Genomic DNA, 25,403 nt, shown 5'->3' on the forward strand with positions numbered 1-25,403 from the left:
CACTGGGAACAGAATTTGAGGCACAGCTTGTAGAGTCAGCAAGACCTGGCTTCAAATCCTGAATCTCTCATGGGTTCGCTGGAAAGTGGGCGAGTCACCCCACTACTCTGTGGGCCAGTTTTCTCATTATCAAAATATAAAAATAATAGTCCTGTAAAACTCCCGAAACTCACCATGCTAGAGATCAAGTGTGGTATCTATCTAGCGTGGAATATTACTCAGCCTTGAAAGGGGACATTCTGATACAGGCTTCAGCATGGAAGAACTTGGAGGACATTATACTAAATGAACCAGGTCAGTCACAAAATGGTAAGCACTGTATGATTTCACTTGTGTGAGTTACCTGGAAGAGTCAAACTTTCAGAGACAAAAAGTAGAGGAGGAAGAGGAGGAGGGGAAGGAGGAGGAGGAGGAGGGAGGAAAGAGGAAGGAGGAGGCATCCTTTACCCTTCAAAGACCTTTCGTTTCCTTGCAGAAGTGAATGTCCAAGGTCCACAGCTTATAAGTTTCAGTAGAGGTGGAAGCAGGCAGTGATGGAACATCAGAAGGAAACTTAAACCAATGTGTGGCTCACAACACTCATGAGAGAGAAACTGTTCAAAACGTGTGTATAGGCGCACGCATGCACATGCGCTCTACACATTCACACCAGCTCAGTTTAACCAGCTTTCTGCACTCACCTGGTGCTCTCTTGCACACATCATCAGGCCCTGGCAATCAAAATCAGTGCAGGAACAAAACTGGGATTACTACAAAGATTACGTGGTATGAGGCATACCGAGTTCTCAAAAGAGCCTAGTGTATGGTAACTGCTTTGGGGGACAGTGGCAATGGTCACTGATCACAACCCTGACTGTTCACCTAAAAGGGAGATGCTGCGGTGAACTGATGTCCAAAGGATCATACAAGATAGAGATTTATTCAACATATATATATATATATATATATATATATATATGAGTGTGTGTATGCTTGTGTACTAACATACACACATACACACACACACACACACACAAACACACACACACTGCATCCCCAGGTGCCTGCTGGGTAATCACGTGGCTCAGATCTCCATAAAAAGGGTCTCTGCCTTCAGGGAACTGCAGTCCTTTGTAAAAAGGCAAAGAAGAGTGGACAAAACTTTTGGTTCTGTCTAAATGGGAAAAAAACCCAGACTCATTTTTCTGGTGGCTCCTATTGATGTGGAAAGAGCAGATCTGCCCATCAAACGGCATTTTACCAGCTGATCAATTTGGTGTCATTCTCATTGAATTAAATCAAATTGAAATGTAATTCCCTTCCTGGAACTAATCCCCCTGCAGGGATTCACTGTGCACAGGCATTTGACCTTGGGCTGGCTGCCTAGAGGGCTCTCCAGCAAAAAGCTGGGGACACCAGAGAGGGCCTGGGGAGCTTACATCCTTCTGGGCACAATCGGACTTCAGGAGTGGACTCTCTGAGACAAAAGAAATACCCAGATCGCTTCTGTTGACCCCTGCAAGTATCATGCCCCTGAATGTGTGTTTACCCCCTCAGAAAGTCAGCTGGTGTATGCAGAGGGGCAGGGACAACTGTATGAATTGGGACAGGGCTCCCCTCACCAGAGAGCTAGTATTGGAATAGCCTGCTTCCTCTTGTGTACAGAGGGTGTGCCTTCCTCCAGGATATGGCTGTCCCAAACCAGGGTACGAAGGTAGGTAACTGGGAAGTGGTCTGGATTTCCGCCCATCTCACCCTGCCCTAGGTTCAACCTCCCCAACTACTGGCAGCAGCACTAGCCAGGCCCCATTGGGGCCACACAGCAGTCTCCGCTCTGAGAGGTCCCTGCAGCCACTCATGCATGTGTGGTGCTCACACAATCCAGACGCTCTTGGCTGAACCATCTCCAGTGATCTTGGGAGGTCTTGGGAGGCCTAAGAACAGGTTCCCGTCCCAGGATTCCTTGTCACCTGAGGGCATTGCAGTTCTGCCCTTTATCTCTCTGCCCCAGAGAGACCCCATGGAAGGTCTCCTGGCCAGTAACTGAAACTCTCCAAACTTCAGCCCCTTGTGAGTAGAGCAGTGAATATTCTACCTGCCGACCAGCCTAGAAACTTGGCTCTATGATATGCCATCTGTGGACGCCAACCAAGAGATGGCCTCACCATGTGAGAAAAGAGTTAGGGGACACCCCCAATCATGGTGGCATCAGGTATGGGTCACAGGAAAGCCACACTGTAGATGATGGTCACTGAGTAGTCAGAAACCTAATTAATTCAATCAGCTGGCAAACGACTTCATGAACAGAGAGAGCATGCCTGGTCTGGAACCGAAACAAGTGGAGCCCAAGGAGCCAGCGCTGGCCATTTTTATTCTGTGATCAATTCACACTCTTCCTGCCAGGCACAGAAGCGGCTTAGCAACCAACCAGTCCATTTTGCTCTTAAGCGCATCCGACCTCTCATCAACCTTCTGCAACGATGCTGAGTCCCAGGGTCGTAATAAGGATTAAACAGGAAAGGCCTGGCACAGAATTCCCCCACACTCCCGTCTCTTTTCTCCCACAAGAATGACCAGTGGTGAGTCTCTTCCAGATGCATAAGCTTTTTTATTTCTCCTTGGTGTCTTTGACATCCCTGCCCTTCCCTTCCTCCCTCCTTAAGGCACCCGAGTACCTCTACACAAACATCACATTATTATCAAGGACTGCCTTCCTTCTAAACCAAGCAGGGAGGGAAAAAGGACACACTCGCCACAGGGATCTCTCCCTGAGGGCTATGGAAGCTGGGGAGAGGGTGGTTCAGTAGATGCTGTAACACACCCTTTGCAGCCCTAAGGACTAAGGTGTTGATTCTCCCCTGACCCCCAATGCCATGGCTGCCTCTCTCCTGTCTGAGAGATGAATGTGAGGCTGGGAGTCAATAATGGCCCTTTTCTATAAGCGTGGAACAGATAACTCCTCATGCCCCATCCCCAAGGCCAGTGTCCACCTGGGACACTGGCCACACCTTTGTGTCAGTGGGTGAACACTGTGGTGCTGTCACTGCAACCCAAGAGGTGAAGATAAATGAACCACGTGTGCCAGAAGCCTGGGCTGAACAGATGTGAATAGCTCTGTCATTGCTGTTAGTGTCCGTACACCAGCCCTGATGTCTGTCCGTCTTTGCCTCTTCCCTCGCCATCTCAGACATGGGTGTCCCTCTTGTCCAAAAGCCTCCTCTACCCCCCTCCCATCCTCACTCAGGACCCGCCTCCTTCCTTCCTTGGCAAAGTTGTGCTCACCCACCTCCCCAGCCCTGGCCCTGCCTGTCACAGAGGCAGAGACAGAGCTGACTAGAACGAAGCCCCGGGCGCCTTGTAAACTGGAGAGGGCTCCATAAAATGTGTAAGAGGGGAAGGGCTGCCCGTGTGGAAGGGATTGTGATTGTGGTTTTATTAGCCAAATAGATAACCCTCATCATGAAAGGAGCCTTTCCGAATGATGGATGGCTCTGAGGGCCCCAAGGAAGGCCGCCAGTCAAACAAGTTAACTGCATAACGTTCCTCTCTCCATAGCAACAGCCCGGCCTCCTCCGCCTGGCCCCAGCCCTGGGCCATGGAGGCCTGTCCCTCAGCTCTCAGCTCTGTCTGCCACAGCCTGCCACCGTGAGGCTCACTCATTCGTAGCCCTTAATTGTGAGAAAGATCCAGACTCGGGAGAGAGGGGGACCTTTTAGAGAAGGGGTCAGGCTGTGGGCCACTGCCTCTGTTCCCCAAGTCCTCCAGCTCAGCTGCATGGCCTGGTTCCTCTTGGCCTCTAGCAGTTCCCCGGGTGAGGGGGTAGGAGGGGTACCCCACATGGCACTGAGGAGTTGGGGGACAGTGAGGCAGGGTCCTAGATCAGATTCATCAACCACAATGGCCCAGAGGCAGAGTAGCACACCATTGTAGAAATGGAGAAACTGAGTCAATGGGGTAAAGAGACCAACCCAAAAGCCCACATCTAATAGATGGCAGCCACCTCCAGATTCGTCTTTGCCCCCTCATGGGTGAGCACAGTGTGGGGGATACCCTAAAGGGGAAAGTGGTCTCAGCAGGCATGTCCCTCCCAAGGCCTGGCATGGCCTTCCCACGTCCCACGCTCCATCAGGACGGCCATCTGGCTGGAGAGACAGACACCCTGTGCCCTGTCCACACAGACAGGCAGTATAGATAGCTGGCTACCTTCAGATGCCTGGCCATGAACAGATACAGGGAGGCACACACAGCCTGGCCCGGAGAGAAAGGGGAAAAAAATATCTCAGCTCCACAGTCCCTACCTCAACTACCCAAACTCTACTACAACTCCAAAGCAGCCACAGACATCTGGCAAACATGGGCACTGCTGTGGACCATTAAACATTGATTCATTCTTGGCAGCACTGAGGTTTGAATTCAGGCTAGGTGGTACAACACCACTAAGCAGCACCTCCAAGACTGTCTTTTCACTGGTCGCTTTTTTAGGATTGGGTCTCACTTTCCATGCATGAGCCCAGGCTATGATCCACCTTATTTAAGCTTCCAGGCCTCAGAGGGATTACAGGTGCATACCACCATGTCCAGCTTCTGTCCCACTTCCTTCTATGGAGATAGTCTCATAGGCTTTTCTGCCTAGGCTGGCCTGGTACCTCAGCCCTCCAAGTCTCAGCCTCCCACATAGCTTGGGAAGACAGGCAAGTGGCCCTTCCCCCAGCTGTGGTTTGAGAAGGGGCCTCATGAACTTTTCTGCCTGAGCTGCTCTTGAACTGTGATCCTCATATTCTCAGCTTCCCAAGTACCTAGGATAACAGGCACAAGTTGTGGGCGTCTGGCTCCACTACAACATTGACTGAAACAGGCTGCAGGCTAGATTTAGTCTGGGGGCTACCTATGACCAGATCACACTTGAGCCAAAGGAAGCTGAGATCTGAGGATCACAGTTCAAAGCCAGCCCAGGCAGGAAAGCTTGTGAGACTCTTATCTCCAACTAACCATGAAAAAGCTAGAAGCAGAGCTATGGCTCAAGTGGTAGAACATCAGTCTTGAGTGAAAAACAAAACAAGGAAGAATGTAAGATCTGGTAATCAAGCCCCAATACTGACACAGAAATAGACAGACAGACAGACAGAGAGAGAGAGAGAGAGAGAGAGAGAGAGAGAGATTAAAATCTCTTAATTTTTGAAACCTGACTCATTTTTAAAGGCTATGAGTATAAACAAAACACATTTGCTGGCAGCCGGTTCCCCTGAACTTTGCTGCTAATCTCTTTCTCCTTTTACTTCTGGTGAGACTGGGATATGACCACAGGGCTTGTGTTGGCCTGGCAAGTGCTCTACTGCTTGAACCACATACCCAACCTTTTTGCTTTAATTCTTTTTCAGAAAGAGATTTTTGCCCATGCTGGAATGGAACATGATCCCCTCATCATACTGCTCATGTACTGAGAACTAACATGCCACCATGCTCATCCTTTTTATTATTTCTTTTTAATTATTTTTTGGGGGGTCCAGTTGTGGGGCATGAACTCTGGGCCTGGGCACTGTCCCTCAGCTCTTCAGCTCAAGGCTAGCACTCTACCACTTGAGCCACAGCACCACTTCTGGCTTTTTTTTTCTGCTTATGTGGTGCTGAGGAATCGAACCCAGGGCCTCAGGCATGCAAGGCAAGCGCTCTACCACTGAGCCACCTTCCCAGCCCCCTTCTTTTTAATTATTATAAAGGTGATGTATAAAGATGGGTTTACTGTTTCATAAGTCAGGTAATGAGTACATTCTTTTTGTGACATGTCACCATGCCCAGCTTTTTATTGGTTGAAACAGGGTCTTGCGAACTTTTTTGCCTAGGTTGGCCTCAAACCTCAATCCTCCTGATCTCTGCTTCCCCAGGAGACAACAAGTATGAGCTACAACTCCTGGCTACTCTCTCTCTCTTATCCCATGAAATTCACATGCTCACCTCTCATGGGGGTAATAATGTCTTTGTTCTAATATGTGTTCTAATAGGTACTTAATTTAATAGATAAGGGCAGTAAGATTAAGCAAAGAAAGGGCTTTCCTCACCTTTGTGTAGTCTGTGCTTTCTGCCAGGTCCTGCACTCCCCTAATCCATACTAGGCAGGCAAAGCGCAGGATGCGTGGTTCCCCATGTAAACCCATGCATCATGATTGCACCCCAATGCAGCACCAAGAGGCACCAGTCCCTGGCTGGGTCCCTTGTGCATCAGACATCACTCCTACCAGGGCTCAGCTGATGCCGTCAGCCAGTACTGTCCCCTGGGCTGTCACTGACTGATAGGGGGACAGGAGCCCCAGAAGCCCTGGGCCCAGGTCACAGAGATAGTGGTGAGCAGACCAGGTGGCCAAGTGCCCTCGCTGAAGCAGAAGCAACGGGAGACAGACGTGTCATCCGCAACTCGGGCCGCTGCTTCTGAGGACAGTTCCCCTTGGCTGAGCCTGGATGTAGAAACCATCTGCTCCGACTTTGTTTCATGAACTTCATTATAAACTTACAGGAGAATGTGGACCAAATATTGGCTCAATTAGGAGAGTCCGTAACTTACCGAACCCAGAGAGCATGGATAAACCTTGGAAGGGAGCCTCTGGTGACCTGCCACAGGATTCTGGCTTCACCAGTACCACATTTTTATTAATGACCTAGCTGGAAACGTGTAAGAGGTCTGTTTACCAAATTTGTAGTGGATTCTGAAAGCGTGAGAAAAACAATTTTAAAAAAAAGAGAGATAAGCAGATTGTAAAAAGAAAAAAGAAAAAAACAAAGACGGGGTCCAGATGGCCTGAGACAGGCTGGACTGATGGGCTGGATCTAATAAGAGAAAATGAAACAGAGATAAATGTCAGGCCCTGAACTTGGCTTCCAAACAAAAACTGCTCAAGGGCAGGACTGAGGTGGGCAGGACAGCACAAGACTTCCAGGCTGCAGGTTTTGATAAGACCTGGAGCTTGGGGGACAACGCTAAAGAAGTACACTAGGATGTTCATCCCAGCATAGTTTATAATAGCCTAAGACTGGAAGTAATCCCAATGTGCAGAGGGCATGTATCATCAGTACAAACAACTACATATTCATTAGAAAGATCATCATGTGGCACAGCCAAGCACCAGTGACTCACACCTGGAATCCTAGCTACTCAGGAGGCTGAGATCTGAGGATCACAGTTCAAAGCCAGCCCAGGCAGGAAAAGTCCATGAATTGGGGGGGGGGGGGAGGGGTCCAGTCGTGGGGCCTGAACTCTGGGCCTGGGCACTGTCCCTCAGCTCTTCAGCTCAAGGCTAGCGCTCTACCACTTGAGCCACAGTGCCACTTCTGGCTTTCTTCTTTTTGCTTATGTGGTGCTGAGGAATCAAACCCAGGGCCTCATGCATGCAAGGCAAGCGCTCTACCACTGAGCCACCTTCCCAGCCCCAAATCCATGAAATTTTTTATCTCCAATGAACCACCAAAAAGCCAGAAGTAGAGTTGTAGCTCAAGTCACAGGACAAGCCTTGAACAAAAAAAAACAAGCTCATGGACAGGTCCCAGACACTGAGTTCTAGGCCCAGTACTGGCACAAAACAACAACAATAATACACACACAAAAAAATTACTTAATTAGTGAGATTGGGCTAGATTACCACTAAGTGCTCTTGTGGAACAAAGTCTATGCTCTTAATAATGATTATAATCCATGTCTGTATTTTTTTCTTTTGAGACAGAATCTTACTATGTAGCCCAGCCAGCCTCAAACTCCTGCCTCAGTTTCCTGTGTGTTGAGACTATAGGCATGTCCTACCACACCCAGCAAAACATCTATTTTCATCACAAGTCATTTCTTCCAAAGCCCGTGGCCTCAGTGAACCCCACTGCAGCTCTGATGGGCAGGTCACTCTGTGTCTCTGTCAGTCCACCCCATCTCACACTAGTTGGCCCACTCCAAGACCCCATAGAGCACCGCAGGATGCCCCTGGTATGGTTTAACAAAGCCCCAGAGTTTACACATTTCCTTGTCTCTGAAGTGTTACATTTATTAAGTATGCAGTCTCTCACCTGGGTATGCAAATATTTGCTTTCCTGTTGATTGTTTCCTTGGAGTCTACTTTGCAAAAGGAAATCACTACAGGTCTTCCCCCAGTTGGTGACTATCTAACTCACAGATCTAGGGCCCTTCAAGGGGAGTTTTTCCAGCTGGGTGGTAAAAGGGTCTTCGTGCCACTGTGAGATCATGGATCAGAAGCCTCCAGCTGTACAAAACCACTGAGGAGACCATTCAAGATGGAGATCCCCAGCTGCTTCTCTGACTCGTTTGTACCATCCTTGAGTCTCAAGGACTAGGTTAAATCTGCTCCCTGCCTCACACTTTCACTCCTTAACTCAGCTAACCAGTCTCAGAGACAGATCCCCAGAGATTGGCTCCTGCAACAAAATTGTTGCTGTTTATTTCCTTCCTTCCTAGAGCAGGAAATGGGTGATGTGGGAAGACTGCAAAATAAGCCCCACAGGCATTGGGGTGTCTGTGAGAGGCCTCACTTCACAGGGTAAAGATTGTTGCAGAAACATCATCATGAATAGTGAGCTGGAAACTGTTATGTCTGAACTTCCTGTCCCAGTGTGAACAGTCATCTCTGACTCTGCCCAGTATCCACAACCATGCCAATATCCAAAATGATCCCCACATTGCACCCTCCCATCCCCCTCCCCCACCCTGCATTGACTGTCCATAGAGCTGAGCCATCTGGCAAGACCACCATAAGCCTCTCTACTCAACCATCCCAAAGTCAGCCCAAAGCATGGCCATTCAGGTCTCAAGGGATGCTGGGAAGCGCTGGCCCACATGGCCACAAAGCTCATGGGTTTCCCACGGGTGGGATCGGTCCGTATCGGGCCAGTCTGCCCCTGACAGGCAGTGAGTGCGGGGTGTCCTGCCTGTCCCCTGCCTTTCCCATCAGGACGCCTTCTTTCGCTTTTGCTTCATTTCCATGCATTGTGCAGAAGGTTTTTCTTGCAGTATATTCCAGGCTAATTTTAGAAATTTGTTTTCACCTTCCGACATTGATTCCTAGGGCAGCTTGCAAATGGCCTGGCACAAAAAAAATCAATGATGACAGGCTCAAAGTGGCCCTTCGTTAACCCTGCACTCTGAGCAGCCCCTGCCCTGGCTCCCCCCTCAAGGCCAGACCAGGACAAGAACAGATACTCAGGAAGTTTTCTTTTGGTGCCTTTGGCTTTTTCTCCTTCTCCTTTTCCAGTACCTGTTCCTCACCAAGTATAGAAGTGGCATGGAGAGAAAGGAGGGAGAGATTCACCGAGTTCCTGCCCACGGTGCCAGGCCCTAGGTGGGGTGGTTTGCACTCACGGTGGCATTGAGGCCTGTCAATCATTCTCAGAGGGTGAGATTGCTCACGTCTCTCTTCACAGAGGAGGAGACAGAGATACAACGCAATCACAAACAAGCTTGGTGTCACACAACTGCTAAGGTGACCTGGGCTGCAAATTTGTAACTCTATAGCATGTATTCCTACCAATGTTTGCCTTCGGAAGAAGAGGAAGAAGGAGGAGGAGGAGGAGGAGGAGGAAGAAGAAGAAGAGGAAGGAGAAGGGGAAGAAGGAGGAGGAGGAAGAGGAGGAAGAGGAGAAAGAAAGAGGAGGACAAGAAACTTAAGAGTGGGTGTTTAAAGGAACAGTGTCATCCCCCACAGAGACATTGCACCCCACCACCCCCACTCAGTAGAACAATCTGCTGAGCTCTACAAGCAGGGACTGGTCCTAATGAAGTCTCCAGGGACAACGCCGTGCTTTTGAGTCTCAGCTCCACCCACAGGAGGTGGCAGAATGGGCCAAGGAAGTTCCAACTGAGAATTCGCACATCTCCAGAGCACAATCAATCATAGTCCTCCAGCCAGAGGTCATTCACAAGATGTACAGAGCACACAAGGGATGAAGGACATCTTTGAGACGTGCTAAAGAGAGCACAGAAGAGAGATGCCTAGCATGGAGAGAAAAGGGACTGGGAAGGGGTGGGAGCCCCAACTCCCCACCCCCGCAGGCAGGGCTACATCATCACTGCAAATTTGAAAGGTTATGTGGAATCATACTCAATTGTCTAATAATCAGACTAAAAAATTTATAATCCAGGATCAGTGGTATTCACCTTGGTTACTTGGGAGGATAAGACAGGAAGATTGTTTAAGTCCTAGAGCTCAAAACCAGCCTGTGCAGCATAAGGACAAGAATCTCAAAATAATAATTAATAATTATTATTATTATTATGTTTATTAATGAGTTTTATATTCAGTTGTTATGATTTATACCCTCCAAAAGAGCCTTAAGTTTTTAAGGCCCTCATAGCACTTCTCAGTTTAGACTGGCCAAATTCAGTTGTCTAACAGCTACAATTTAATTCTACTGGGTTTGTTGGGGGGTTTTTTAGTATTTAAAAATTAATGTTTAAGGGCTGGGAAGGTGGCTCAGTGGTAGAGTGCTTGCCTTGCATGCATGAGGCCCTGGGTTCGCTTCCTCAGCACCACATAAGCAAAAAGAAAAAAGCCAGAAGTGGCGCTGTGGCTCAAGCTGGTAGAGTGCTAGCCTTGAGCTGAAGAGCTGAGGGACAGCGCCCAGGCCCAGAGTTCAGGCCCCACAACTGGACCCAAAAAAAAATTAATGTTTAAAAATAAAATCAGTTGGGGGGAGGGGAAGGTAGATGGGAATGGATAGGAAGGGGAAACAAAGGAGGAGGCTACAATGCTTGATAAGATATGTACTCATATAACCCCTAATTTCACTGTATTTGATGTTGGTATAATTTGTGGAGGGGAAGGGGAAAAACAAATCGTTTAAATAGGGATACAGGTGGACCCATTGCAACAATGAGGTGTACAAGTCGTTATGTCGAAAACGAACTTTACAACTTTCGTGCGGGGGGGCGGGGGGGGGGGGAGGTCCGGCGGCGCAGGGAGGATTGGGGGGGGTGAGAGGGGGAGGATGGGAAGGGATGGGAAGGGGAAACAAAGGAGGAGGCTACAGTGCTTGATAAGAAATGTACTCATTATCTTGCCCATGTAATTGTAACTCCTCTGTACAGTATTTTCACAATAAAAAAAGAAAAGAAAAAAAAAGAAATGTACTCATTATCTTGCCCATGTAATTGTCACTCCTCTGTATGGTATTTTCACAATAAAAAGAAAAGAAAAGAAAATCAGCCGGGTGCCAGTGGCTCACGCTTTTAATCTTAGCTACTCAGAAGACTGAGATCTAAGGATCTCAGTTCAAAGCCAACCCCGGGCAGAAAAGTCCATGAGACTCTTATCTCCAATTAATCACCAGAAAACCGGAGGTGGCACTATGGCTCAAGTGGTAGAGCACTAGCCTTGAGCTGAAGAGCTCAGGGACAGTACCAAGGCCCAGAGTTCAAGCTCCATGACCAACAACAAAATTATACTTAGCCAACTATGTTGATTCACACTCGTATTCCTAACTACTCAAGAGGCAGAGATCAAGAGGATTATAGCTTGAAGCCAACTTAGCAAAAAGTTAATGAGATGCCTATCTCCATCAATAAGCTTGGCACAGTGGCATCACCTCTGAAAATATCAGAAGCAAGAGGCTGTGGGAAGGAGAATCACAATCCAAGGCCAGCATGAAGAAAATATTAAGACTTTACCTGGAAAATAAAGGGGAAGGGGGGGGGGCTAGAGATGTGACTCAGGTGGTAGAGCAACAGCCTAGCAAGAAACCTCCAGTAACACACATACATACACACACACACACACACACACACACACACACACACACACACAATCCTACTTAAAGATATCCCATTCCAAATTTTAACACAGAGAAGCCAATCAATAGGAAAACTTGATTTTTGAGGGGAAATATTGCTTAATCTATTCTCTTATAGAATACGCTTGCACTAATAAAATATCTGTTATTTTAAAATCAGTGACTTATATTGGAATTCAATTAAATAGTATCAATTAACAACCAACATTAGTTGTACATTTACCATGTGCTGAGTGCTTTGAGTGTCATCGACCCAAACTCTCAAAGAAACATGGAGGCAGCTTTAGGGTATCATCAGTGCCACATGATTCTCTTTACTTTCAGAGAAAAGTGCTCTCCAAAGTAGCAAGTTTTGATTCAGACACTACCCAGTCTGTCTAACTTCTACATGAAAAAAAGAAAGAAAGAATCACCATGCCAGTATCAACTCTAAGCCTTACAAACTTCAGGTTGCCTTGTACGGGTTCCTTTGGACTCCCAAACTCAGTCAACTACACCACCTTCCTGCTGTCAGGCCTTTACATACATGTGCGCTACATGGTCCCCATACAGCATTCCATCCAGACACTCTTCCATGTTCATTTGACGATAGTTCCTTTGCAGCCAGCATAAAGCATTTAAAATCCTACTTAGCCTTCAACCAACCACCTGGGGAGAGGCTGAGTTTTATCCTATCCATGATAGAAAGCCAATGAGGGATTCCAACAAAGAGAGTGACAAGACCAAATTTGCATTTTAGAAAACTCATTCTGGAAACAGCAGGGAGAGTAGTTTGGAAAGTGTTGGGACCCAAGAAAGGAAACCAATTTAGAAGCCATTAAAGTGGTGATAGCAGATATGAGATGGGCTACAAATGATAACATTACTGGGTCTTGGTGATTGAGTAATCATTGAGTGGGAGCAACAGAGAGGAAGTTGAGGATGTCTCTGGTTTCTGGTTTAAGCAGTTGAGCTGATTGTGGGACTATTAGCCAAAATAGAAAATGCAGGAGAAAGTCTGGGTTGGGTTGAATGAGTAGACACAATGAGTCTATGTATCAATGTTGGATTGACACTGCAAGTGATAGCCCAACATCCCTTCATTTCCTCTGCCATCTGTTACAGAACTGCAATCTAAGGAATTCTCTCCAGTTCCTGGGTGTGCTCTGACCTGTGTAACCATTGTGCCAGTGCTTGATTCGAGACAGAAGTCTAAGCCAACAGTGTGTACCATTCCCCTTGTGACATCATTGGTTTAGAGCCATAAGTTGACCCATCTGGATGAAAGGAAGGCGCCTGTTTCCCATGGTTGTAAGGGAGGAGCTCTCTCCCCTGAAAATAACCATCCAACCATCTTGACAGCTACTGACAGTAGTCCTCCAACACAAGAGACTCTAGATAAGGCAATTCTGGAACAAGAGGTAATAGGGAAAATTTGGTCCTTATGACTTCACTCAACCACCAGTCAAGCCACTCAGAAAGCCAGACAATAAATATTTCCTACATTCACTCAATTGCAGTTCTGGAGAGTGATCCCAAGACTTCATGTATGCTAGGTAAGCCCTCTACCATGCACATATGACCAACAGTAATATTTTTTAATTATTTAGACACTTTGAATTGGGACCTTTACTGCATATCACCCCAGTATTTTAACTGACACAGATATATTGAATTGAGGTGACACAGGACATAGAGTTGTTCAGTACAACATCACTATCACTATGTAACCTGTGGGACAGGTTCATGGAAAATGGAAAATAATGTTCTACACAAACCTCTTCCTTGTGAGTATGAGATCTGGAGTTACATGCATCATTTTAGCAAATACTGGGGCCATGGTCATATCTAGCTGCAAGGGAGTCTGAACAGTACAGTTCCAAGCAAGGTGGTCATGATTCTCTGCAGTTCAAAGGGCCATGACTAAAAGGAAGAACTAGTTGAACATTTGAAGACATTTCCCTGCTTCTGACATCCTGTCAGCTCAACTCTCACACTGGAGAACCAAGAAGAAAGAGAGAACACATCACACACAGAGGTCTTGCACTAAACAAGTCAGGAATCCCCTTTTTAATTCCTAATATTTCCCTAACCACTGACTCTCTCCTCAAAATGCTTTCTCTTGGGCTGGCTTCCATCAAAAGCTATCTCTTCTTCCCAATTTTCCCCCTAAACAAATACAACCTCTGATTTGTTCCCCAAAGTCTGGCATCTTTCCTATCACTCAGATGAAACTATGCCACTTAAATTTAATGGTCGCTTTCCAGTCCTTTTCCTCCTCCACCTGGCTGGGTTTTTTTAGATACAATTGTCACTTCTTCTTGTATCTCCATCTCCCTGCTCCGTTGCTGTGTACTGCTCCAAATGCCTGCCCCCCCACCTTCTCAATCTGCTAGCCTAGCTCTCCATCTTTTTAAGTGGATTTCTACAGAGACAAAAGGCTCATACAAGCTCTACAGATGACTGTTAGCCTGGTAAGCTGCAAAAGATCACTTGGATTCAAATCCAGATTTGTCTCTTATTTGCTAAATGACTTTAGAAGGTTAGTTAGTACCTCTGAGTGTTTCCTCCTTGGAAAAACAGTGATACAAATACTTCACAGGCTTATATTTATTGCCAGGCTAGGCAATCACCTAATAAACACCTGCTCAAACTTTAGTGGCTTAACAAACATAATATTGCAGGCCAATGAAGGTGAACAGAAGCCAAGGGGCAATTGATTAAGATTATACAGAAATTTGATCCAGTGGCTGAGTCCTCCACCAGATTTTCTGCTTCAGCATCCAAAAAGAAAAGAGTGAGCAAATCTGTGTGCACAGCTGATATTCTTGAAAGGCCAGACATACAAGGAACATGTACTATTTATTCCCACATTTTATTGGTTACATACTATTCCTTGATAGCAAGGAATGCTGGGAAATGTAGTTTCAGGTGAAAGAAGCAAGGAGATGTGATGAACACATGGTATCATCTTCTCAACCCACAGGGCTGCTGTGCAAATGGATATGGAAGAAGTGACCCTATGACTTTTCTGGAAGAGTGGTTGCTTGATGAATAATGACTATTCGTTTTTTTTAATCTTTTTTTCCTTCTTTTTTTTTGCCTCTAACAACTTTCCCAAGTGCTTAAGTCTGTGCTGACTACTATGAGAGAAATAATGTGATGGAAGAACCAAAGAAGAAAACAACTGTGTAGACAAGAAACAAAGTGAAGGACAGATTTGGGGGTGTAGACTGTGGGTGGGGCTAGCTGAGAACTGGGGGCCCTTGGGAACTGAGCAACTGATTTCTCAGCCAGCCCTGGCTCCCACCTGAGCCAGAAGGGGCTTAGACAGATCCGAGTTTCCTTGGAAACCATTTCTCTGGCCCTCTCTGCACGTTATCAGCCAAGTTAGTTGTAATCAAACCCCCACGGGGCAGAGAATGAGCTCTCAAACTGCTGTCCTGGGGTTCCATCCAAATTGCTTGCATTTCCTATTTAAATTGGTAATTTCCCCACAAGTGTTCCCCCTGCCCATCCAGAGATTGGTTGGGAAGGGCAAGCTGGACATATAGCCACTCTTCAAGCCCAGGATCCCTGACAGGGCCTCCAACCAGGCTTGGGTGTTCTGCCAGCAACAAAGGCCTCTCTGGGCCCAGACTCAAGAGCAGCAATACAAGGCTAGGACCCCATCCTCAGCTTTTCTTCCCTGAGAGTAACAGCCCAGAAGTGAATAGCGTAAGGTGAAGAGCCAAGACAGGCTGCAGTGGAGACTCTGGTATGGTGGTCATCACCGTCCTTACACCTTTCCCAAGGACTTCCCCAATGAAAGGGATGGGATCTGTCCCTGGCACCAGATAGTCTCAAGGCGACAGGACTGAGAGACAGCTGAGGGAGCCTCAAAGCAGAGGACAGAGAGATTCCAGGATTCTGGAGGCCCTTGCCTCCTCTCCCTCAGTCACAAGCCAGCTCAATTTCCAATGAGATTATAGGAGGGGAGACTGGACCCCGGGCCTTTCCTTCCAAAATGGGTAGAAAACACATCTCAGAGAAGAACAAACTCAGACACACACTTAGATGGTGGCTACACATGCATGTACAAATGTACACATTAGAGGGATGTGTGTGTGTGTGTGTGTGTGTGTGTGTGTGTGTGTGTGTAATGGACACACCCATGTCCTTGATGCCATGCAATGCCTTGCACCCTGATCCCCCACAGGCACACCAATTGGGTTTACTGGGGATCTAAGCATGTCCACAAACACACACCAAACTCAGCCCAGCACACGGTGCACAGTCGCAATAAACACTCAAGTCCAGCCTATTATTCCAGCATTGTCACCAGCCAGTATGTATGCTCATTTGGGTATGGGGAAGAGGCTAAGCTGGGAGATAGGCCCTGCTTAGGTGGTCAAGGGAACAGCTTGATTTCCAAATTGCTAGACCAATCCCAGGAGATGGGGCCAAACTGGGTCAAACCCAAGGTGGTACCTGAAATGCAATGTAGGCATGAATACAAAACATAGAGTGAGTGCCTCCGTGGGCTAGGGGTTGGGCTTATGGATGGAGCAGATATCCAGGCTGCAGTGGGGAACCATGACCAGTAAGAAACCCTGGAAGGGACCTTTCTCCAACAGGTAAAGCTCCTGCGAGGGCCTCATCCTAGGGCAATATCCCATCACTCGGCTAAGCAGGGATAGATGGGCCCCCAGCTCTCAGGTCCCATGTTCAGGGAAGTGCAAGGTGTCCCAGTGCAGCCCCCTCCCAGCTGGCTCCCCCACCCAGAGCCAGACTGAGGCAGGGTGAATTCAAGATCTTGGTGGGCAGAGCCCACAGACAGTGAACTCTTCCCATTCCCATTAGGAAGACTGACCTCACCACAGCCCACCCTCCCTCCACGGCAGCTGTTGGTCTCAGGCAGGTGTGGCCAGTCTGGGGTATAGAATCCCTGGTCTTGCCTCCTTTTGCAAGGATGCTGTGCCACTCAGACAGGTTGGGAGCAGCATGGCCACATTTCTCCTCCTGACCCAGCACAGCTCTGAGAAGCCACACAGCTTCCTGCTCCTCTGACAGGTATGAAGGGAGAAACAAGAGGCAAGACTCAGCACACATATGAGCTGACTTCTGAATCCCACTTCTCGAATAGGCCCGATATGCACTTAAGAGGTCAGCAATGTGTGCCCAAAAAACGAAAAAGCAAATGAAGGAGCAACACGAGACCCAGACTCACAGCCCTTTCTCCCTGCTGTGGGTTAGGCCTGCTGCAAGGCCTGGGCAGGTCACAGTCACTGAGCTCCTTCCCAACTCGGCAGAGTAGAAGGGGGCTGGGCAGCCCTCATGCCCTCCCTGGTGGTTGTGGGGGGCGGGGGTGAATGAGAACGGGTCATAAAGCCTCTGGCTATTCTCATTGGAAGCAGCGCTAAAAAAAAAAAAAAAAAAAAAAAAAAAACCTACTCCATTGCAAACCTCACTGCCAAACCTAGGAGCTGCATCATCTCCTTCGGCCTCTAACTGTGGAAGGAAGAAGGCTTTGCTCTGCCTTTCTCCATGGTCACACAGCCTGTAAAAGTCAGAAATGGAATCCTGACCCCATTTCTTCTCATGCCAAACTCTTGCTACCACCTTGAAAAATTTCTTTAAAGCAATAAAAGCCTTCCTTCCTTTGTGGCTCCCTCTCTTTATTCCTCCTTCCCTCCCTTCCTTCCTAACTTTTCTTCCTTCCTCCCTTCCTTCTTTCCTCCCTCTCTTCCTCCCTCCCTTCCTTCCTTCCTTTTTTCTCTAATGATTCTATATTCTGAATATCCTCTGAAATGCATGTGCTAAAACTGAGTTGTCCATGGGATCGTGTGAAGTGGTGATCTATGAGATCAGGAACCTTCTCATTGACACTTGGCTCTTTGGCCTTTCTGTTCGTCCACCGTATTTGACACAGAGGGTGCCCCATCCAAGGTACCATCTTGGAAGCACACAGAGCCAGCCCTCCTCACACCCCAAGCCTGCTCATGCACTGACCTTGTACTTATTATCTCCAGACCTTCTCATACATTTTGTTCTTATTGCTCCTAATTATCCAGCCTGTGGTATTTGGGCATAGCAGCACAAATGGATTAAGTTTGTAAAACAATTGCCACTACAGCATCTCCGTCTGGGCACAGGGGGGCGGGGGGAGAGATGGGCAGGAGTTAGAGAAGTGTCCCTTGCCCACTTCCCTCATTCCCTACTCACTCACCCAGCCACCCACCCTGCACTGATCCTGAACTCTGAGGAACACAGGTTAAATAAAGCCACTGTACCTCTCTCCTTCCCTCCAGGCCTCCTAGCCAAGAAACTTGCATGGAAGTGAGATCCACCACCTCACATCAGAGAACCGACTCCCAAGCTCTGCAGTAAACAGAATAAAAATGTATTCCTTCTGAACCCTCGCCAGTCTTCTGATAACCCAACCTGCCACGTCTTAATATTCCTCTGCTAAGATGTCTGTGGGTCCCTCCGATGCCAGCTTGTATCTTGCTAGCCTTTGAACTTGAGACATCCTAAGCATCTAGTAGCTGACTTCATAATTTAGGGAGACTTGAAAGGCGGTCCAGACAGGGGGGTCAGCCAGCTCACCTGCACTGAGAGTCCGAATGGCCTGCTGTTCTCCCCAAGGGCTGCTCTCCAGGGAAGATGTTTGAATCAAAGAGTTAGGGAGCACGGCAAATTCATTTGCTGCTAGCTGGCTGTCCTGAGGGAGGGGTGGGATGGGAGGGGGTTCATCTATGTCTCTATCAGAAGCTGTGTCCTGGGACCAGGAATCACCAGCTCTGACCTTTCAGAGGCTAGAATTGGGCCCCAGTCCCAAAGTCCCAGAGCCTCAAAACCATACAGACAGGCCAACTCCCTGGCCCCTGGCTGAAGACAGGGGGTGTAAGACTCAGGAACATTGGCTTCACCTGAGAACTTCTTGGAATCTATAATCCTAGGCTCTTCCTGAGATCCCTTAACTCAAAATCTGCACTAAGAATTTGAAATCTCAACTCAAGGATTTCACTGTTTTTTTTGGTGGCGGGGATCTTTGTTTCTTTGATTTTTTTTGTTTGTTTTCATTGCCTTTTTTGTGTTTCATGGCCTTTTTCATTTTGTTTCTATCTTGGTTTTATTTTTTGGAAAAAAGAGAATTGAGTATGTGTGCCAGTCCTGGGGCTTGAACTCAGGGCCTGGGAACTGTTTCTGAGAGTTTTTTTGCTCAGGGCAAGCACTCGGCCACTTGAGCCACAGCGCCACTTCTGGCTTTTTGGTGTTCAATTGGAGATAAGAGTCTCATAGACTTTCCTGCCTGGACTGGATTCAAACTATGATCCTCATATCTCAGCCTACTGAATAGCTAGGATTATAGGCATAGCTGAGATAAGATCTCACTCTGTAGCCCTGGTTGGCTTCCTTAATGCTGGAATTATAGGCATGCACCCTTATACCCAGCTTAGTGTTTCTGACATTTGAAGCTTCAGATTTGGTCTCATCTGTAGGGAGGTTTTTCCTCCCCTGCCCTCACATCTCTCCTTTCCTTCCTTTGGCAGGAGCCCTGGGGGCCCCTGGTGTCCTCAGCAACACTCCATGCTCCTGTTCTCTGCTGACTCAGCCATCAGCTCCTCCACCCACCTAGCCAGTCCCTCCACAGCCCTGCCTGAAAGTGATCGAGCCGACACAGGGGCCCCTCCTTTGTGCCATGCCTTGTTTTGATGATTGGGCCATCATGACACTGCCGACGAGTGGTAGTATCGGTCCTTGCATGCACCATGTGATCTGTCACTGGATGGACCCAAGCCAGAGCTTTGTCACCAGCACCCAGCATCCAGTAGCAGCCCAGCAGGGGTGGGTCTCCATGGGATTTGTCTGCTTTTCAGCCTATGGAAGGAGACGTAAGCACACACAGGACCAGCCAGTGAAGAGGTGATTCTAGCCAAGGGGCTGAACCCAGATCTAAGGACAGGAAGATCTCAAGAGGTTAGAGGGATGAGAAGAGCAACTTGGCTGGAACAGGGGACATTCAGAAGGGAATTGGATGATGCCAATAGAAAGATGAGGAGGCTAATGCTAGACCTACAAAGCCAAGCTGAGAAGTGGGATTTTATGCCAAAGTCAGCAGGAGCCACCGGTCCGAAGGTGGCTAGGGCCATGGGCAGCAGGGCAGTCCGAAGGTGGACTAGGGCCATGGGCAGCATGGAGGAGGAGGGTGTGGATGCAGGCACATGTTTGGATGGAACACTAAGGACATGTTGGCCAGTGGAATGTAAGGAGGGAAGGGGTAAAGGAGCATCTGGACAGTGACAACAGTGATAGCAGTGACAGACAAGGCAGCCAAGGATAGTAATGGTTGTAAGTGAAAATGCTTGGCTTAGAACTCCTCTCCTAAAAAGCCGGGTGCCGGTGGCTCATAACTGTAATCCTAGCTACTCAGGAGGCTGAGATCTGATGATCATGGTTCAAATCCAGCCCGGACAGGAAAGTCCGTGAAACGCTTATCTCCAATAAACCACCAGAAAACCAGAAGTGGTGCTGTAGCTCAAATGGTAGAGTGCTTCCCTTGAGCTGAAGGGCTGAGGGACAGCGCCCAGGCCCAGAGTTCAAGCCCCACAACCAACAGAAAGAAAGAAAGAAAGAAAGAAAGAAAGAAAGAAAGAAAGAAAGAAAGAAAGAAAGAAAGAAAGAAAGAAAGAAAGAAAGAAAGAAAGAAAGAAAGAAAACTCCTCTCCTTCACTAGTCCATATTTCTTTCTTTCTTTTTTTAACAGTCTTGTGGCTTGAACTCAAAGCCTGGGCTCTGTCCCTGAACTGCTTTTGTCTCAAAGCTAGCATTTTAACACTTAAACCACAGTGCCACTTCTGGCTTTTTCTGTTTATGTGGTACTGAGGAATTGAACCCAGGGATTCATGCATGCTAGGCAAGCACTCTACCACTGAGCCACCTTCCCAGCCCCTGGCTCCCATTTCTTAAGAACCAGTGGTAAGCACTGCTCTGAGGATGGTGCAGTGTGCCAGGCTCACAGCATTTAAGCTGACATGGGAGGTGACAGGAAAGCACTCAAGTCCATAGGGGACATCCAGGAAGCCATTCAGGAGGCAGTCACGGCTAGGGATGGTTTGCAGGGTCATTCCCAAAGCTGCTCTGAGTGCACATTTTGGACAGCATCACAAGTAGAAGACATCTTCAGTCCAGACCTCAAACCTTTATCTCCCCCCACACCAGCCAACCAGCCTGGTCCAAGGCCAATGCCCTTCTGTGGCCCTGTGCCAAGCCAAGCATGGCAGAGGCAGCCCACTTGGAAATGGATGCCTGGCCCAGCTGAATTGGGGCTTTGGCCTCTTGATTACCAGCTGGTGGGGAGCCTCAGAACTTCAATCATCTGATTAAGGATATATGCTTTCTGCAGAGCTGAGCAGAGACACAGGACAGAGCATCGAAGCCAGGTAAAGTAGCTCTTAGCTTTACTGTGATGCAGGTTAAAGTGCCTTCACACCCACCCTTCCTTCCTTCCTTCTTTTCTTCCCTCCTTCCTTCCTTCATATGCATTGCAACCCCTTTCATACTTCCAGAACACCAGATATACCAACTGGCCCTCACTTCCTCCAATCTCAGACTCTCATCTTCCTTCCTTCCCTCCCTCTTGTCCTTACCTTCCAACCCCCCACTTACACACACACACACATACACACAGCCCTTGCAAGCCCAATGAAGCCACCATACCCACAGTTAATACTGGGCCCTTAGAGGACAGGTGCATCATTTGAAAGTAGGTTACAGCCCTGATACTGTAGACATGCTTTGCCGGCTCTCATTGTGGGGGTCCCTCTATCATTCACTGGGGCTGCCCTGTGGTCCATGGGCAGTAGGCATTTCTATCTCTCTTAGAGTATACAGAGGCCACATATGACACTAGCCTAGTGTAGATGATACAATCGTTGAAGGTCATCTCTTCTGTGCTGACACAGACTGGTCAGTTTTTGGCTGGCCAGTGTCCATTGCTGGGTCAGGAAGTGGTCCCCAAAATCATCTCTCAAGGGTAGAAAGTGAGTCTCTTCCATGGCTGTCCACTCTGTGATCTGGTTTCTAAAAAATCTCACTGTGGGAGGGGCTCCCTTTCATTCAAAACCTCTTCTCTAGCAATTGTGTCATCCTGAACCAAAAGCCTCAAATACACCCATTTTCTTTGACTCCATAATTCTAATGTCCAGAAACATATTCTCCTGTAAATGTGCATGCCAGGGTGTCTGTGGAAGACTGCTGAAAATAGCTACACAGAAAAAAAAATGTGAAAAAGCCAGACATAATAACACAGTGAGATGGTATACAGGTGACCCACCCAACGTCTCTCAGCACAAATCCACCCTGCTGTGTCGTCGGATAGCTCCTGGTCTCCAGAACCAATTGGGCTCCAGTTTGGTTCCAGCAACAGGATGTGTTTGAGAAAGGTTGGAAGACAGAATAAGGATAGAAGGACTTAGCTCCTGTTTCTTCTGCCAACATCACTTCCAGCAGCGGCAGTTGGCTCCAGCCTTGATTCCTTCTGCACCCCACACACATACCCAGCCTCCTCCCACACTTTCCTAAGACAGCAGCGCTGGCCAAAGCTCTGTGCAGTGCTAATGCAGACTCCTAGGTCCCAAGGGCAGCACCTGATCTCTACAATCATTGTGTCTGAATTACCTCTGTGTTCTCTTCCTGTTCTATCAGTTTCCGGACACCCAGCTAACCAATTCCCTGCATTACATTCCATCTGTCTGAAATACCTTGTGTGGTGTGTGATTTCCTAACTGAGTTTCTGGCTAATAAAGATGCCATTTCACATCCACAAGATGGGAAAATAAATAAATGCATGCATAAATGTAACCACGCCAAGGCTGGCTAGAATGCAAAGCAACAAGAAAGACATTTTACATATTTACTGATGGCATTGTAAATTTGTGGCTATTTTAGAGAACAATTTGGCAGGTAATGCCTATTGAAGTTAAATTTCATACCCTACAATTCTGGTCCTAGCTACGATTTCTAAAGAAACTCTGACAGATTACACAGGGAGAGAGCATCATTCTTTATTTCTCCTATCAGTAGGAAAGGGGTGAGCCCACTGTGAAATACTCATAATGGAACACTACACAGTGATTAAAAATGAGTAAATTAAAGTTACCTGTAGCAATATAGATAAAGGCTAGAAGCATAATCTTGGGGGGGAAGCAATCTACAAAAGGATGTGCACAGTAACATATCACTTATGTATATGAAGTTTTGATGTTTACTAAGCAATGGACACGTTGTTGATGGGTTCACTTGGCTATCAAACAAGCATCCACCATGCATGAGAAATGAAATTAATTATAGTCACTGACTCTAGAATAATGGTTACTGGGGGGAAGAGGCAGAAAAGGAAATGGAATCGAGAAAAGGGCCACAGAGTATTTTGATTTATAACTGAGATTTTATGGTGGGTTTTTTTTTTTTTTTTTTTTTTTTTTGTCAGTCGTGGGGCTTGAACTCTGGGCCTGGGCGCTGTCCCTCAGCTCTTCAGCTCAAGGCGAGCGCTCTACCACTTGAGCTACAGCGCCACTTCCGGTTTTCTGGTGGTTTATTGGAGATAGGAGTCTCACGGTCTTTCCTGCCCGGGCTGGCTTTGAACCGCGATCCTCAGATCTCAGCCTCCTGAGTAGCTAGGATTACAGGCGTGAGCCACCAGCGCCCGGCATGGTTTTTTTTTTTTTAATGGCAGGAAGACAGGGGCTTAGAGAAAAGGCTGAGTCAAAGGAGAGTCAAAGGACCCGTGTGTCAGTTAGCATATCATACATAGGCATCCATTAAAATATTATATAAAACTATGACTTACTGATTTAAAGAGTCAATGAGGGAGAGGAAGAGGCCTTGAGTTCAAGCCTACACATACACACACACACACACACACACACACACACACACACACACACACACACACACACACAAAGACACCACAGAAGAAGTGAAATAAAAACCAGAGAATAGGAGATGGTTGCAATATTTATAAGCAGCAGTAGACTCATTCACAAACAGAATATTTAAAAGATATAAAAAATACAACCAACCCAACTGAAAACAAGCACATCACAAAGGTGAACGCCTAATATAGCTAATGTACATATTATGTGAGAGAAGCTTATGGAAATCTGGCCATAATCTCTTCTTTTTTGTGCTAGTACTGGGGCTTGAACTCAGGGTCTGGGCACTGTCTGAGATTTTTTGCTCAAGGTTAGTGCTCTGCCCCTAGAGCCATCACTCTACTTCTGGCTTCTTGGTAGGTAATTGGAGATAAGAGTCTCACAGGACAGCCAGGCACCTGTGGCTCATGCCTGTAATCTTAGCTACTCAGGAGACTGAGATCTGAAGACTAAGGTTCAAAACCAGCCCTAGCAGAAGTCCCTGTGAGACTCTTATTCTCCAATTAACCACTCCAAGCAGGAAATGGAGCTGTAGCTCAAAGTGATAGAGTGCTAGCCTTGAGCAAAAGAGCTCAGGGATAGTGCCCAGGCCCTGAGTTCAACAATAACAACAACGAAGTCTCATGGACTTTCTTGCCTGATCTGGCTTTAACTACAATCCTTAGATCTCAGCTTCTTGAGTAGCTAGGATTACAGGCGTGAGCTACCAGTGCCCAGCCATGTTCTCTTTCTTTTTTTTTTTTTTTTTTTGGGTGGGGGGGTTGGTCGTGGGGCCTGAACTCTGGGCCTGAGCGCTGTCCCTCAGCTCTTCAGCTCAAGGCTAGCACTCTACCACTTGAACCACAGCGCCACTTCTGGCTTTTTTCTTTTTGCTTATGTGGTGCTGAGGAATCGAACCCAGGGCCTCAGAGGCATGCAAGGCAAGCGCTCTACTACTGAGCCACCTTCCCAGCCCCCGCCATGTTCTCTTTCTTTTTTTTTTTTTTTTTGTCGGTTGTGGGGCTTGAACTCGGCCTGGGCGCTGTCCCTCAGCTCTTCAGCTCAAGGCGAGCGCTCTACCACTTGAGCTACAGCGCCACTTCCGGTTTTCTGGTGGTTTTATTGGAGATAGGAGTCTCACGGTCTCTCCTGCCCGGGCTGGCTTTGAACCGCAATCCTCAGATCTCAGCCTCCTGAGTAGCTAGGATTACAGGCGTGAGCCACCAGCGCCCGGCATGTTCTCTTTCTTAAACAGGTATGATTAGGTAAATATAGTCACTCTTGTTTCCAAATTTTCAAACCATACAGCTGCACACTGAAGATTTGTGCTCTTTCCAATATATGTATTATGTTACAATAAAAAAAAAGATTACCATAAAGAAAGAAATTTGGGTAAGAAAAAGTAAATAACATTTTGGCACTTTTACTGATTGAAAGACAGCTTAGAAAGAAAAAAATAGATTATGTAACTTTCCAAAGACATAATAGAAAGAGAAATCAAACATAAATAAAAATGACTGCCTTTGAAAGGAAGAACAAGAAGGGGAAGGGAATCTGAATTAAAAGCAGACTTCTCTGCTTGGGGATTTTAAGTACTCTTGTTTCACAATTGTGTAAGTAGCCAGTATAATTTCAAAAGAAATTAAATGTTTAAGAAATAGTCACTGGGAGGTAAGAATGAAAGGATTATGGTTGAAGACCAGCCTGGGCAAAAAGTTCATAAGACCTCTATCTTAATCAATAAGCCAGTGGTGGTGCAGTTCTGTGGGATCAGCT

The sequence above is a fragment of the Dipodomys merriami genome, unplaced genomic scaffold, assembly GCF_024711535.1.
Source record: "Dipodomys merriami isolate MVZ:Mamm:240054 unplaced genomic scaffold, mDipMer1.0.p SCAF_71, whole genome shotgun sequence".
In the NCBI taxonomy this organism is placed as follows: domain Eukaryota; kingdom Metazoa; phylum Chordata; class Mammalia; order Rodentia; family Heteromyidae; genus Dipodomys; species Dipodomys merriami.